This window comes from Lygodium microphyllum, chromosome 1, assembly GCF_053477565.2.
Source record: "Lygodium microphyllum isolate KBCC chromosome 1, Lygodium_microphyllum_v1.1.10, whole genome shotgun sequence".
NCBI lineage: Eukaryota > Viridiplantae > Streptophyta > Polypodiopsida > Schizaeales > Lygodiaceae > Lygodium > Lygodium microphyllum.
Window position 1 is genome coordinate 49583865 of NC_141135.1, and position 12265 is coordinate 49596129.

Below are 12265 nucleotides of genomic sequence, written 5' to 3' on the forward strand. Positions count from 1 at the left end.
AACACCGCGAGCTTGGCTTGCTTTCTTGAGCTCCTTACCACGAACAAGGCTCTGATACTATGTCAAGATTGTGGGAGAGAAGGAAGGAGTCTCGCTTGAAGCTTTCTTGCTTGCACAATGGGGGAAGACACACAAGGGTGGAGGCTGAAAATAGTTTTCCTCTTCTTAGTTGTGTAAGCCAAAAGAACTCAAGTACAAAGAAATAGAAGAACCCTATATATGGGTCTCAAACCAAACTCAACTAACTAAGGTGGCATACTAACTGAGCCACAAACTAGAGTAGATAAGGATAGCTATCATGTAGCTATTATTCATGGGCGGTGTACCAACCACGTCTGCAACTGACAAGTCGGTGACATAAATACACAACGGTCACCCTGGCGTAGCACGAGTGGAGCTCGATATCGCAACAATTATCTGGAGTACCAGAGCTACATACGCACATACACATACACGACACTTATCACACTCACAGCACCGTATTTTCAGTTTCCAGTTTTTAGCTTTTCATTCAGCACTTTTATTTTGGATAGCTAGACCTCATCAGTTGTATCACAGTTTGTCTCATAGGCCAGTTTTGGTCTTTAGAAGACGTTAATATAACTTTCTTTCTTTCTTTCTTTCTTTCTTTCTTTTATAAGAAAATTTGATTCTTTATGCTATTTGATACATGAGACATCATTCATATGGGCTATAAATTGATAATAATGTTGTTTGCAATGTCTGTCAATTGTTTGAAATCAAAAAACCAGAAAATCATGAGCCTTATGACCGAAAACAATAAAATAAAACATGTAAAACACTCGAAATAGGGGAAAATTGGGTGTTTTTGGTATATAAATGGAAAATATAATAAGACACACCAACTAAATTTGTGTTTTTGCTGCAAATGAACTTAAGGGCCACAGCCCACAACTCATTTTGTATTTTCAGTTATTTAGTATTGCAAAAAATACAAGAAAAATAGGAAAAATGGAAAAAATAAGAAAAAAATAGTTTTGAGTGTGCGAAAAATACTAAAAAATAAGATTCATGTTTGTGTATGTGTGGGGGGTCTGAAGTATGAGGTTTAGCCTCAGTTCAGCCCTACCTTTATGTTTTTATTGCTTTTCATACAACAAAAAAATAGAAAATATTACCCTAAACCTATGCACCGTGCACAATATAAACGGCGAGGGGGTAGAGAGAATGAGAGTGGTGTTTAAGTGCTGAGAGAAAGAAAAGGCTGATTGTTTTCATCTATGCATATCATATAGATCGATCGTTAATTTAAAATAAGGATCTAGTAGCACGAGGTCTCCTCGGTGCTAGGTTCGTGTAACGTAGGAATTACACGTCAGAGAAATTCATTGAAACTTTTGCACTAAGCACAATGCTGATTTTTCTTTGTTTGAGCACATGGACATTCACAATTTGCATGAAGCATAAAATGATAAAAGGTATCAGACAATACCTCCTAGATGCATATCACCTGTATTCTCTAGATCGTGACCAACGTTGAGTGAGTAAGGTTGTCCCAAGCTGTAGGTTAGGCGTTGGGTCTAAGGGGAAAGTAAAGTGAGGTATGGTACATCCTGGAACGAAATAATTGGTACCTTGAGAGAACTATGTGCGAAGTGTTATATATGTTTAGCGACGCATCGAGGGGCCAATCCCCAAGATGTAGGAGAGTCACAGTGAGGTAGCGCCAGTCAGCTGTGGGAGGACCTCCTATGTTTGTACTTCGTGCCATTTAGCAATGTGCTGGGACTCCCTCTGAGGAGTGTTAATTGGGTTAGAGTTGGACTACGAGACGTGATACAAACGCAAGATGTTTAGGAAGGCAATGTATGTGTCATCAACGCTCCTGGCCGCGAGGCTGTGGGGTTGTTGAGCACATGATAGAGGTCCGGCTAGTGCATGAGCCAGTGCCGGCCCGTTTTAGGTTCCATCAGTGGTGCGTCTGCCGGGAGCCACTTATAAGTGGTGGTTTTAGGATCTAGGGTCTCTAGGGACCAAAAGAAAGTTGGTTTATGTCCTCTGACAAGGACTGTCAAGCCAAAATCCAGAAAGCAGAATGTGTTGAGAGGGCTAGGCGGCGGTTAGAGATCGTAAGCCGTTATTCTCCTCAAAGGAGTAGCCCAGTACGTATACAAAGCGGTGGTCTTAGTCATTTAACTACTCCACCTATTCCATTAGGTGCAGGAGGAAGTGTAAGTTCTTCCTCTCCTCCACCAAGTCTACCCACTTCAAGTGGGGGGGTGAATTCACCCGTTCAAGCTCCTATTGCTAATCCGGTAGTCACCATGGCACAACCTATTGCAATTCCTGCAGGGACGCCGGATTTACCAGCCTTAGGAGTTCCCTTGCCCATTTTTAATGGGTTAGCGGAAGAGGATGCAGAATTTCACATTTGTGAATTTCAAAGGTTGATGTTCAATTATCGCATCCAAGACAAGGGACATCTCATGATGTTCTTCAATATGACATTAAAAGGAAGGGCTGTGGTTTGGTATCACAGCAAAGAGTCTGGAAAACCACCATTGATCAATTCTATGCAACTTTCCGAGCGGAATATGCCCCTGAAAGAGGTGGCCAATATTGGTTGCGGGTCTTGAATGTAACACGTTAAGATCCTCACGAGAACGTGAAAGCATATGCTAAGAAGTTGAAGGAAGTATTCCGTAAGTTGCAAACTTACATTCCCATTCCACCAGCTGCCCAATTGCAATATTTTTTGCATGGGTTGGACTTTAACATCCAAGTACAATTGAGCAGTGTGGCCTTAGCAGACATAGACACCGCTATTACGCGGGCAGAGGGAGTAGAAGCACGATTACAAATGGCCTACTCCTCTCGAATGAATGTTAATGGGGGTTTAGTACCTAGTGGAAATCCAACATTGACGAATGGAAGTTAAGGGATGCCTATGACTAACCCTATTGGGGGAGGGAGTATGGTTCATAATGTACCTTTATTGCCAGCTCCTCCCAGTGTGACTATGCCTATGGCAAGTTAGTTGGCTCCATCAAATGTTGGAGGCCAAGTTTCGAGTTCTAATGTTGTTCCTGTGGGTCAGCAGCCAATGCCAAATCAAATTGGTAGGCCAATGGAACGACGCGTTGACGATCGAGGCTACGAGTCGAGTGCATCTAATGTCCTTGGCGAAAATAAGGACATGATGAAGCATTATACCGACATGATCTCCGAACAATATCGACAAATAGCCATCAACGTTAATTTCTTGAAGAAGCAACAAAATTTGATAGGGAGTCGACGCCCTGAAGAGGGTGGACCCTCTAGATTCAGTTGTAAATGGTGTGGTGGACAGCACTTCCCCAGAAATTGTCCAAATGTGAAATGTGACATTTGTGGGAAGTCGGGTCATTTAGCCGCTACCTGTTGGAGTAAGATTAGCTCTCTCCAACAAGGGAGTAAACAACCGGGCCCAGTGAATCATAGAGCGCAAGGAAATAACTTGCAGTAGAATGATGCACCTAGGCAAATATTGCAGAGGGGAAAAACAACTATAGAAGAGTTACCACAAGGCAACGGAGTCAACCTTATTGAGGCTGTATGAGTCCATGATGCTGAAACCTCTAACTTAAGAGCTGTGACAAGAGGCCAAAAGGCTAAAGAGGTTAATAAAGATAAGGAAAAACCGGTTGAGGCAAACCCTAAACAAGGGGATAAGGGGACGCTAGTCCAGAGTCCTAGCATGGAAGGGGGACTGCTAAGACCAATTGCCAAGAAAGGCGACCCTAAGAAGGATGAGAAAGTGCCCAGAAAGAAGGCAAGAGCCAAGAAAGAAGCACCGAAACCAGTCCAAAGACCAAAACAGAGGATGGTTTGGCGAGAAAAGAGAGCTTTGGCTACTTATCATGACTTTGATTTAGCGAGTTCTCTTTGCGAAGTTAAACCAGATGTGAACCTCTTGCAATTGATCAAATTATGTCCAGGAGTACGTAAGGAATTTAAGAAAATCCTGCGTATTGGGTATATTGTAGAACCCTTGGGCATAGCACGAGTAGGGGAAGATTGGTTTGATCATGCTGAAAAGAACTGCCCTAGGTTCCAGCTTATGCAGATGGAATATTAGTGGAACATGCCATTGTAGACACTGGATCCTCCGTCAATATCATGAGTTCAGAGTTGATGGAGAGGTTGGGTCTAGGCATCCAGAAAGACAGCTCCACCCTTCTGAGAATGGCTGATGATAGTCTAAGACAACCAGAAGGTTGCATTACTAAGGTCCATGTTACAATTGTGAGTGTAGAATGTTTCTTGGACTTTAGGGTGATAAGATTTGCAGGACGCCCTAGCTATCGGGTTTTGCTAAGTAGACCTTGGATCTTACGAATAGACTGTCAAGTTGATATACCCGCCGATTGAGTGGTTTTAGGTCGAGGTGCTAATCGAGTAATAGTCGATGCTTATCCTGAGTCTCCTCAAAGTGAGAGAGCTCCTTTATCTTCTACTGGATTAGAGACAGCAGACGATCCATCTGGTAGTGAGACATCATCCAGTGATGAATCTAAAGAGGGGTCCACTACAGAGGATATCTATCAGATAACTCTAAATGAGCCGATAGAGCCGCAAGATAGGATAAGAGATGCAGATGTGATTGAGTGGGACCTTGGCACGTCGAATGATTCGCGGCCAATTAAATTAGGTTCCATGCTCAGTTCAGCAGAAAGGGAGGACTATGTGTCCTTGATTCAAGAATTCCGTGATATCTTTGCTTGGAGTTATGATGAGCTGAGAGGCATTCCTCCCAGCCTGGCTGTTCATACTATTCCTGTAAAAGAAGGCAGTCATCCTGTGTGTCAGAAGGTAAGGCGTATGCCTGAATTAAGGGACGGGCTATTTGAAGAGTTGCAAAAGTTAAGAAAAGCTGGTTTAATCTTCCCTGTACAACACACAGGATGGTGTTCCCCAGTTGTTATCAGGAAGAAGAAAAACAACCAAATCCGTTTATGTGTGGATTTTAGAGAACTGAATAAGCAGACGGTTAAAGATTACTACTCGTTGCCATTCATTGACCAGATTTTGGATCAATTAGCGGGTAGGGAAATATATTCATTCATGGATTGCTTTGCAGGATACAACCAGATGGCAATTGCAAAAGAGGACAAGTTGAAAACAACTTTTATTACTGTCTTTGGTACTTTTGCGTACCATGTTATGGCCTTTGGTTTATGCAATGCACCTGGATCGTGGCAACGAACAGCAGACAAGACCTTTGGTGACATCTCCCCAGATGAGTTGAAAGTATTTATTGATGACCTGGGGGCAGCCACTGTAAGGAAAAGGATGTTGATTATTTTAAGAAAATGCTTTGAGCGTTGCACACAATTTTGTATCGCTCTTAACCCACGGAAGTGTGTCTTTGGAGTGCCTTATGGGCTATTGCTGGGCCATGTGGTCAGTTCAGTAGGGATAGCAACTGACCCTGAAAAGATCAAGGTTATAGTTGCTATGAGTCCATCACGCACTCGGAAAGAGGTTCATAGCTTTCTGTCGTCGATAGGGTACTATCGGAGGTTTATAAATGCCTTGGAAGAAAGAACGTTGCCACTGACGAATTTATTATCCTATAACTGTCTATTTGCATGGAGTGATGCTTGCAAAATATCATTTGAGGATGTGAAGCAGGAGCTCACTAAAGCACCCATTTTAAAAGCACCTAAAAGGGGCGAGGTGTTCTATATATTTTCAGCAGCCACCATGCATAGTATAAGCTGTTGTTTAGCCCAAATCTGGGAGGATAAATGGTACCATCTGATAGCTTTTACTAGCCGGAAGTTGGGCATTTCAGAGATTAATTATACCTACATGGAGAAGTTGTGTCTTGCGATGGTCTTTGGGACTAAGAAATTCAGGCACTACATCCTTTATGAAAAGGTAGTGTTCTATACGAAGGCAGAAGGGCTTAGATTGCTTATGAACAAGCTACAGCCGCCTGATCATTTGGCAAAGTGGTTAATCACTTTGCAGGATTTCGATTATGATATCAAGAGTAAGCCACCGAGGTTGCAGGGTATTGTGGAATGCCTTGCGGATTTCGGGGAGCTGAAAGAGACTTTGGCTGAAGGAAGTAACATTGAGGAAATGTTTAAAATTGATACAGCTTCTATTCCATCTTGGTATGCTGCTATTATGCATTATTTATCAACAGGAGAGATGGGAGCTGGTTTGTCAAAGTTTGAGAAGAGAAAAATCAAACAACAGGCTTTGAAGTTTTCCTTGATCGCAGGGACGCTATATCGGCAAGGTGTTGATGATATCTACAGTCGATGTGTGATGCCTGACGAGGTTCCTTTTATCTTAGAAGAGTGCCATGACTCTGCATGTGGAGGGCACTTCACGGGATGGTTGACGGCGCAGAAAGCTTTACGAGCCGGATATTGGTGGCCGTCCATATTCCAAGATTCTTTTGAGTATGTTAAGAAATGTGATACCTGTCAGAGACATGACAGTAGAGAGAATAGAAAACGCCCACTTACACCTATCATGGCTATCCTTCCATTCGAAAAGTAGGGCATTGATTTTGTGGCTCCCATTACCCCGTCGTCTACTACCCAAAAGAGGTACATTATAGTAGCCACCCCACTGATTATTTTACAAAATGGTCAGAAGCGCGGGCGACGATGCAGGACAATGCAAAAGAGACTGCAAGTTTCCTGTTAGAACATATTATCTGCCGCTTTGGTCCACCGAGGGAATTAGTGTCGGACCATGGAACCCATTTTCTGAATAAGGTGATCAAAAGCTTGATAGAAGCTTGGCAGATCAAGCATAATAAAACAACTCCTTATAATCCGCAAGCAAATGGGCAAGTTGAAAGTACTAATAAACAGCTTGTGGGTATCTTGTCTAAGATAATCTCTGAGAAGAAATGAGACTGGGACAAGAAGTTGTATGTGGTAGTATGGGCGTATAATACCACGTTCAAGCAAGCTACCAGCCATACCCCATTCAAATTGGTTTATGGGAAAAAGTGTGTGTTACCCCTTGAAATCGAATTGCCTACCATACGGTTTGCAATTAACGATTCTTTGGGAGATAAGGATTCCCTTTTTGAACGTTTCATGACTATAGCCCACTTGGATGAGCTGAAGTTGCAGAGCTTGTTACACCAGGAGGTAGCTAAACGTCGGATGAAGCAGTTGCATGACCTTAGAGCGAAGAGATATACCTTTAAAAAATGGCAATTAGTCCTCTATTATGATGCGCGTAGGGAGCTGTTTCCAGGGAAGCTAGAACCTAAATGGGATGGCCCCTACAAGATTGTCGGTTAGGGAAGAATAGGTCTACGGCCCTATTAGCTGATCTACAGGGACTAGAGTTTAAAAATAAGGTTAATCTTAATAAGATTAAACCTTATTATTTCTAAGTATGCTAATACAAAGAAAATGCATTGCAGCTCCATGCTGGGGATGATTTGAGACCTGCAAAAGAGCTTAAAGTCGGTTGATGGGTCGGTTAATTCCTTATTTGGAGCACCCATATCTGGAGCAGAGATACCATCAGGGGAAACTCATCTGGTGGAGCAAAGGATACAAGGTGATTGAGCAAGAAGATAGAACCTTTGTGTGGGGGATTAAAGTCTTCTGCCCATCACTGCTTACGATTGTTGACAAGTATCCCTATTGAGTTCAATGAAGAAGGTGGGATGGAGCCGTCAGTTCATCCTCTAAACATGCTAAACTTTGATTACCATAATTACGAATAGAGGAGTTTGTGATGGCCAGCTATGTAAACCCATTGTGGACGTATATATTATATTTTGACGGAGCATCCAAGGGCCGTAATAAAAAAGGAAGTGTTGGAGTAGTAATCCGAGATCCCTGACGTAGAGTTACGATGAAGTTAGCTGCTTATCTCAGGGTAGGATTCACTAACAATATGGCATAGTATAAAGCCTTGATTATGGGACTGCATATTGCCAAACAAGGTGGTATTCGTCGGTTGTTAGTAAAAGGGGATTCCCAGTTGATTCCTAAATCAGCTAGATGGGACATACACAGTGCGGAATCCCATTCTTTGTATGTATCATCAGACTGCGATGACCCTACTTGAAGAGTTTGAGAGAGTGTCTTTTCAGCTGATTCCATGTTAGTGGAATCAGTTTGCGGATTCATTGGAAAATCTTGCTTATGAAAAAGACCTCTTCTTTAATTGTGGTCCTAGTTTGGATATTGTGATCAATGATGAAACAGGACCCGGTCGCTTGTGGGGAATGTTATCAGAGCATGCGATATATGGCAGATGATGGTTGATATGGGTGATGCAAAGAGTAGCCGAGACCAATATACCGTTATTATCCTGGACCCATAGGTTAATTTGACAACATGTTATGCGTACGCCTCTTGCTATCTATGCAGGAGGGATGGGTCATAACCTTATGCATTTAGTTTAGGGCTACGAGCTTATTTTTCCTCCTTGGAAAGGCGCTTATTATTGTATATCTGTACAATTCCATGGAGGGATGTGTAGGTGCTATTCTGTTTTATTTCATTAGGCCAAGAGGGCCGATTAAGTTTCGTGGTGAAGTGTTTTATTTCATTAGGCCAAGAGAGCCAGTTTTTTGTTTAGTGCAGGTACGGTTAATGGTTTCTTGTTTTAGTGTTGTGCTAGACAGATTCGGAAGAAGAGATTGGAAGGAGCCTTTTGTTGCGTGGAAGCTTCTCGTGGCCCTATCCAGGTGATATATTTCCTTTATGAGTACTGTGGTTTTCATAGTATACATGTCTGTGTACTTGTTAAAGGGGTTTTTCGTTTCTTGTTGGGGACCGGCGTCCAAGGCATGAAGTCCCAGGTTTAGGTTCAGTATGTCTGAGGGAGGTTTGAGTAGTTGTTGCCTCCCATAAAGACATTGTCAGGCATTGAAGGACCTGTTTTAGAAGGGAGTTCTAGTGACCCTGTTTTGCTAGCCTGCTAGGCAGCTGTTCTAGGAGTTCTTGTTAGTTATGAGGCCGTTAGGAAAGCCTGCAGAAGAAAAATGATAATGATAAGAAGAAGGAAAACCCTGAATACCTAAAGAGAAAATGTAAATACAAAGGTGTGTAAAAAGGGGTCCTAACCCCTATAAACAGAAAAGAAAAGGAAAAAATCTTAGAAGCAGTTGATCATCGCCTTGCGGAGGCCTAGTAGGTTCCTGGGGACGAGTTAGACCCGAGGCCGATGCCTTGTCTTCCTAGGGGTGGCATCTTGCTGGAAAAGGAAAAATAAGGAAGGTTGGAGTGAAAATAAAAGTGAGCGTTAGAAAAGGATTAAGTGTCGCCTTGCGAGGGCTTGGTAGGTTCCTGGGTACCGAGACAGGACCTGAGACCGATACCATGTTCTCCTTGGGTCACTACGCTCAGCTCCCTCCTTTTTACACGCCCGAGTATGGAAAAATAAAAACCTAAAAGCTGAAATGTGCTAAAAGGAAATACTTCTTGATCAAGTTATAGGAGTCCTCGCCTAATAGGAGTTTCAAGTTGTGTTGTCCTTAGTTAGATAGGTCGTTCAGACCACTACTTAGGGCAACCTCTTTGAGAGTTCTTTTTAGTTTCGCCGTGTTGAAGTAGTTGGTTAGTGACTTGCTGCGAACCTTCTATCTGATTATGCTAGGCCTACTCCTTGTGGATGTCATGCCTTGGTTCTGTCAGGGGATAGGGTGAGCATTGTGCTGTGTCTAGTATGTATCTATTTTGTATCAGCTTGATGCTTCCTTTGGTTGTTTTGTGTAGATATACTGTGGGATTCGACGGGTTGAGTCGCCCTATCCCGTGGTTCCCAATGAGAGCAAAATTTTGATGCTAAGAAGTGCTTAAAAATAGCTAAAAATTATGAATATCAAGGGAAAAATATTCAACGTCGAAGGTGGCAGCTCGATCTAGGACGATTTTAAGCGTCAAAGTGCTCTAAGGATGCCCGTGCAACACTTGCAAATTTTTAGTAATTTTTCAGTGCACCTGTGTTAGTTCGTGGAGCTGCGAGTCAGTGCGGGATGCCAAGACGAGCTCACAGAAATTTTCAGAACTGAATTCGGAGGCCAGACGCGCAAAGGACCAAAAGACCGGTCAAAACTTGGAAGGGTGGCCATTTGAGGTATGAAGGGGTGCCCTTCAAAGGGGGCACCCCCCCAATCTAAAAAAAAAGGAGGGCGGCATGTCGTGAAGGCAGCTGCGTGCAGAAAAAATGGTGCCTCCCCCCAGAAAACGATTTCATGGCTGTGAGTAAGCCATGGCAATGATGAGGCAAGGATGCTCCACTACTTCTTCACTCCGTATCGCCGTCCTTCGCGCGCAAAATGGTGGACTATAGAGAAAGAGAGAGAAAAATAGTCTTTCTCTCTCCTCCCTCTCTCTCCTCTAAGGGCAGATTCGTGCAGTGAAGAAGGGGATTCCCAGTTGATCCTGAATCAGCTAGATGGGACATACATAGTGTGAAATCCCATTCTTTGTATGTATCATCGAACTACGATGACCCTACTTAAAGAGTTTGAGAGAGCGTCTTTTCAGCTGATTCCACGTTACTGGAATCAGTTTGCGGATTCACTGGCAAATCTTGCTTATGAAGGAGACCTTTTCTTTAACTGTGGTCCTAGTCTGGATATCGTTATCAATGATGAAATAGGACCCAGTCGCTTGTGAGGAATGTTAATCAGAGCATGCAATATATGGCAGACGATGGTTGATATGGGTGATGCAAAGAGTAGCCGAGACCAATCTACCGTTATTATCTTGGACCCATAGGTTGATTAGACAACATATTATGCGTATGCCTCTTGCTATATATGCAGGAGGGATGGGTCATAACCTTATGCATTTAGTTTAGGGCTACGAGCCCGGTGGTCTTCCTCCTTGGAAAGGAACTTATTATTGTATATCTGTACTGTTTCAGGGAAGGATGTGTAGGTGCTATTTTGTTTTATTTCATTAAGCCAAGAGGGCCAGTGTTGCGAGGTTTTGAATGTTTTATTTTGTTAGGCCAAGAGGGCCAGTTGTCTATTTAGTGCAGGTGTGGTTAATGGTTTCTTGTTTTAGTTTTGTGCTAGACAGGTTTGAAGAAGAGCTTGGAAGGAGCCTTTTGTTGCATGGAAGCTTCTCGTGGCCCTATCCAGGTGATATCTCTCCTTTATGAGTATTGTGGTTTTTATGCTATTTGTGTCTGTGTACTTGTGGGGGTTTTTCTTTTCTTGTTGGGGACCGGCGTCCAAGGCATGAAGTCCCAGGTTTAGGTTTAGTATGTTTGAGGGAGGTCTGAGTAGTCGTTGCCTCCTATAAAGACATTGCTCGACACCAAAAGACGTGTTTTAGATGGAAGTCCTAGTGACCCTGTTCTGCTAGCCTGCTAGGCGGCCGTTCTAGGAGTTCTTGTTAGTTGTGAGGCAGTTAGAGAAGCCTGCCCGAAGAAAAATAATGATGATAGAGGATTGAAACCTTGAATATCTTAAAGACAATAAAAATTATACAAAGGTGTGTAAAAAGGGGTTCTAACCCCTATCAAAGAAAATAAAAGAAATGAAAATTTATAAGCATTTGATCATTGCCTTGTGACGGTCTGGTAGGTTCTTGGGGACGAGTCAAACCTGGGGCCGATGCCTTATCTTCCTAGGGGTGGCATCTTGCTAGAAAAGAAGAAAGTCAGGAAGGTTGGAGCGAAAATAAAAGTGAGCATCAAAAAAGGATTACTGTCACCTTGCGAGGGCTTGGTAGGTTCTTGGGTACCGAGACAGGACCTGAGGCCAATGCCTTGTTCTCCTTGGGTCACTAAGCTCAACTCCCTCCTTTTTACATGCCCGAGTATGGAAATAAAAACCCTAAAAGAAGAAATGAAAGAAAATACTTTTGATCAGGCTATAGGAGTCCTCGCCTAGTAGGAGCTCCTGGTTGTGTTGTCCTTAGTTAGGTAGGTAGTTCAGACCACCACTTGGGGCAACCTCTTTGATAGTTATTTTTAGTTTGGCCGTGTTGGAGTAGTTGGTTAGTGACTAGCTTCAGACCTTCTATTAGATCATGCTAGGTCTACTCCTTCTGGATGTGATGCCTTGGTTCGGACCTTCTATTAGATCATGCTAGGCCTACTCCTTGTGGATGTCATGCCTTGGTTCTGTCAGGGGGTAGGGTGAGCATTGTGCTGTGTTTAGTATGTATCTAATTTGTATCAACTTGATGCTTCTTTTGGTTGTTTTGTGCAGATCTATTGTGGGATTCGACGGGCTGAGTCACCCTATCCTATGGTCACCAATGAGAGAAAAGTTTTGATGCCGAGAAGTGCTTAAAAATAGCTAAAA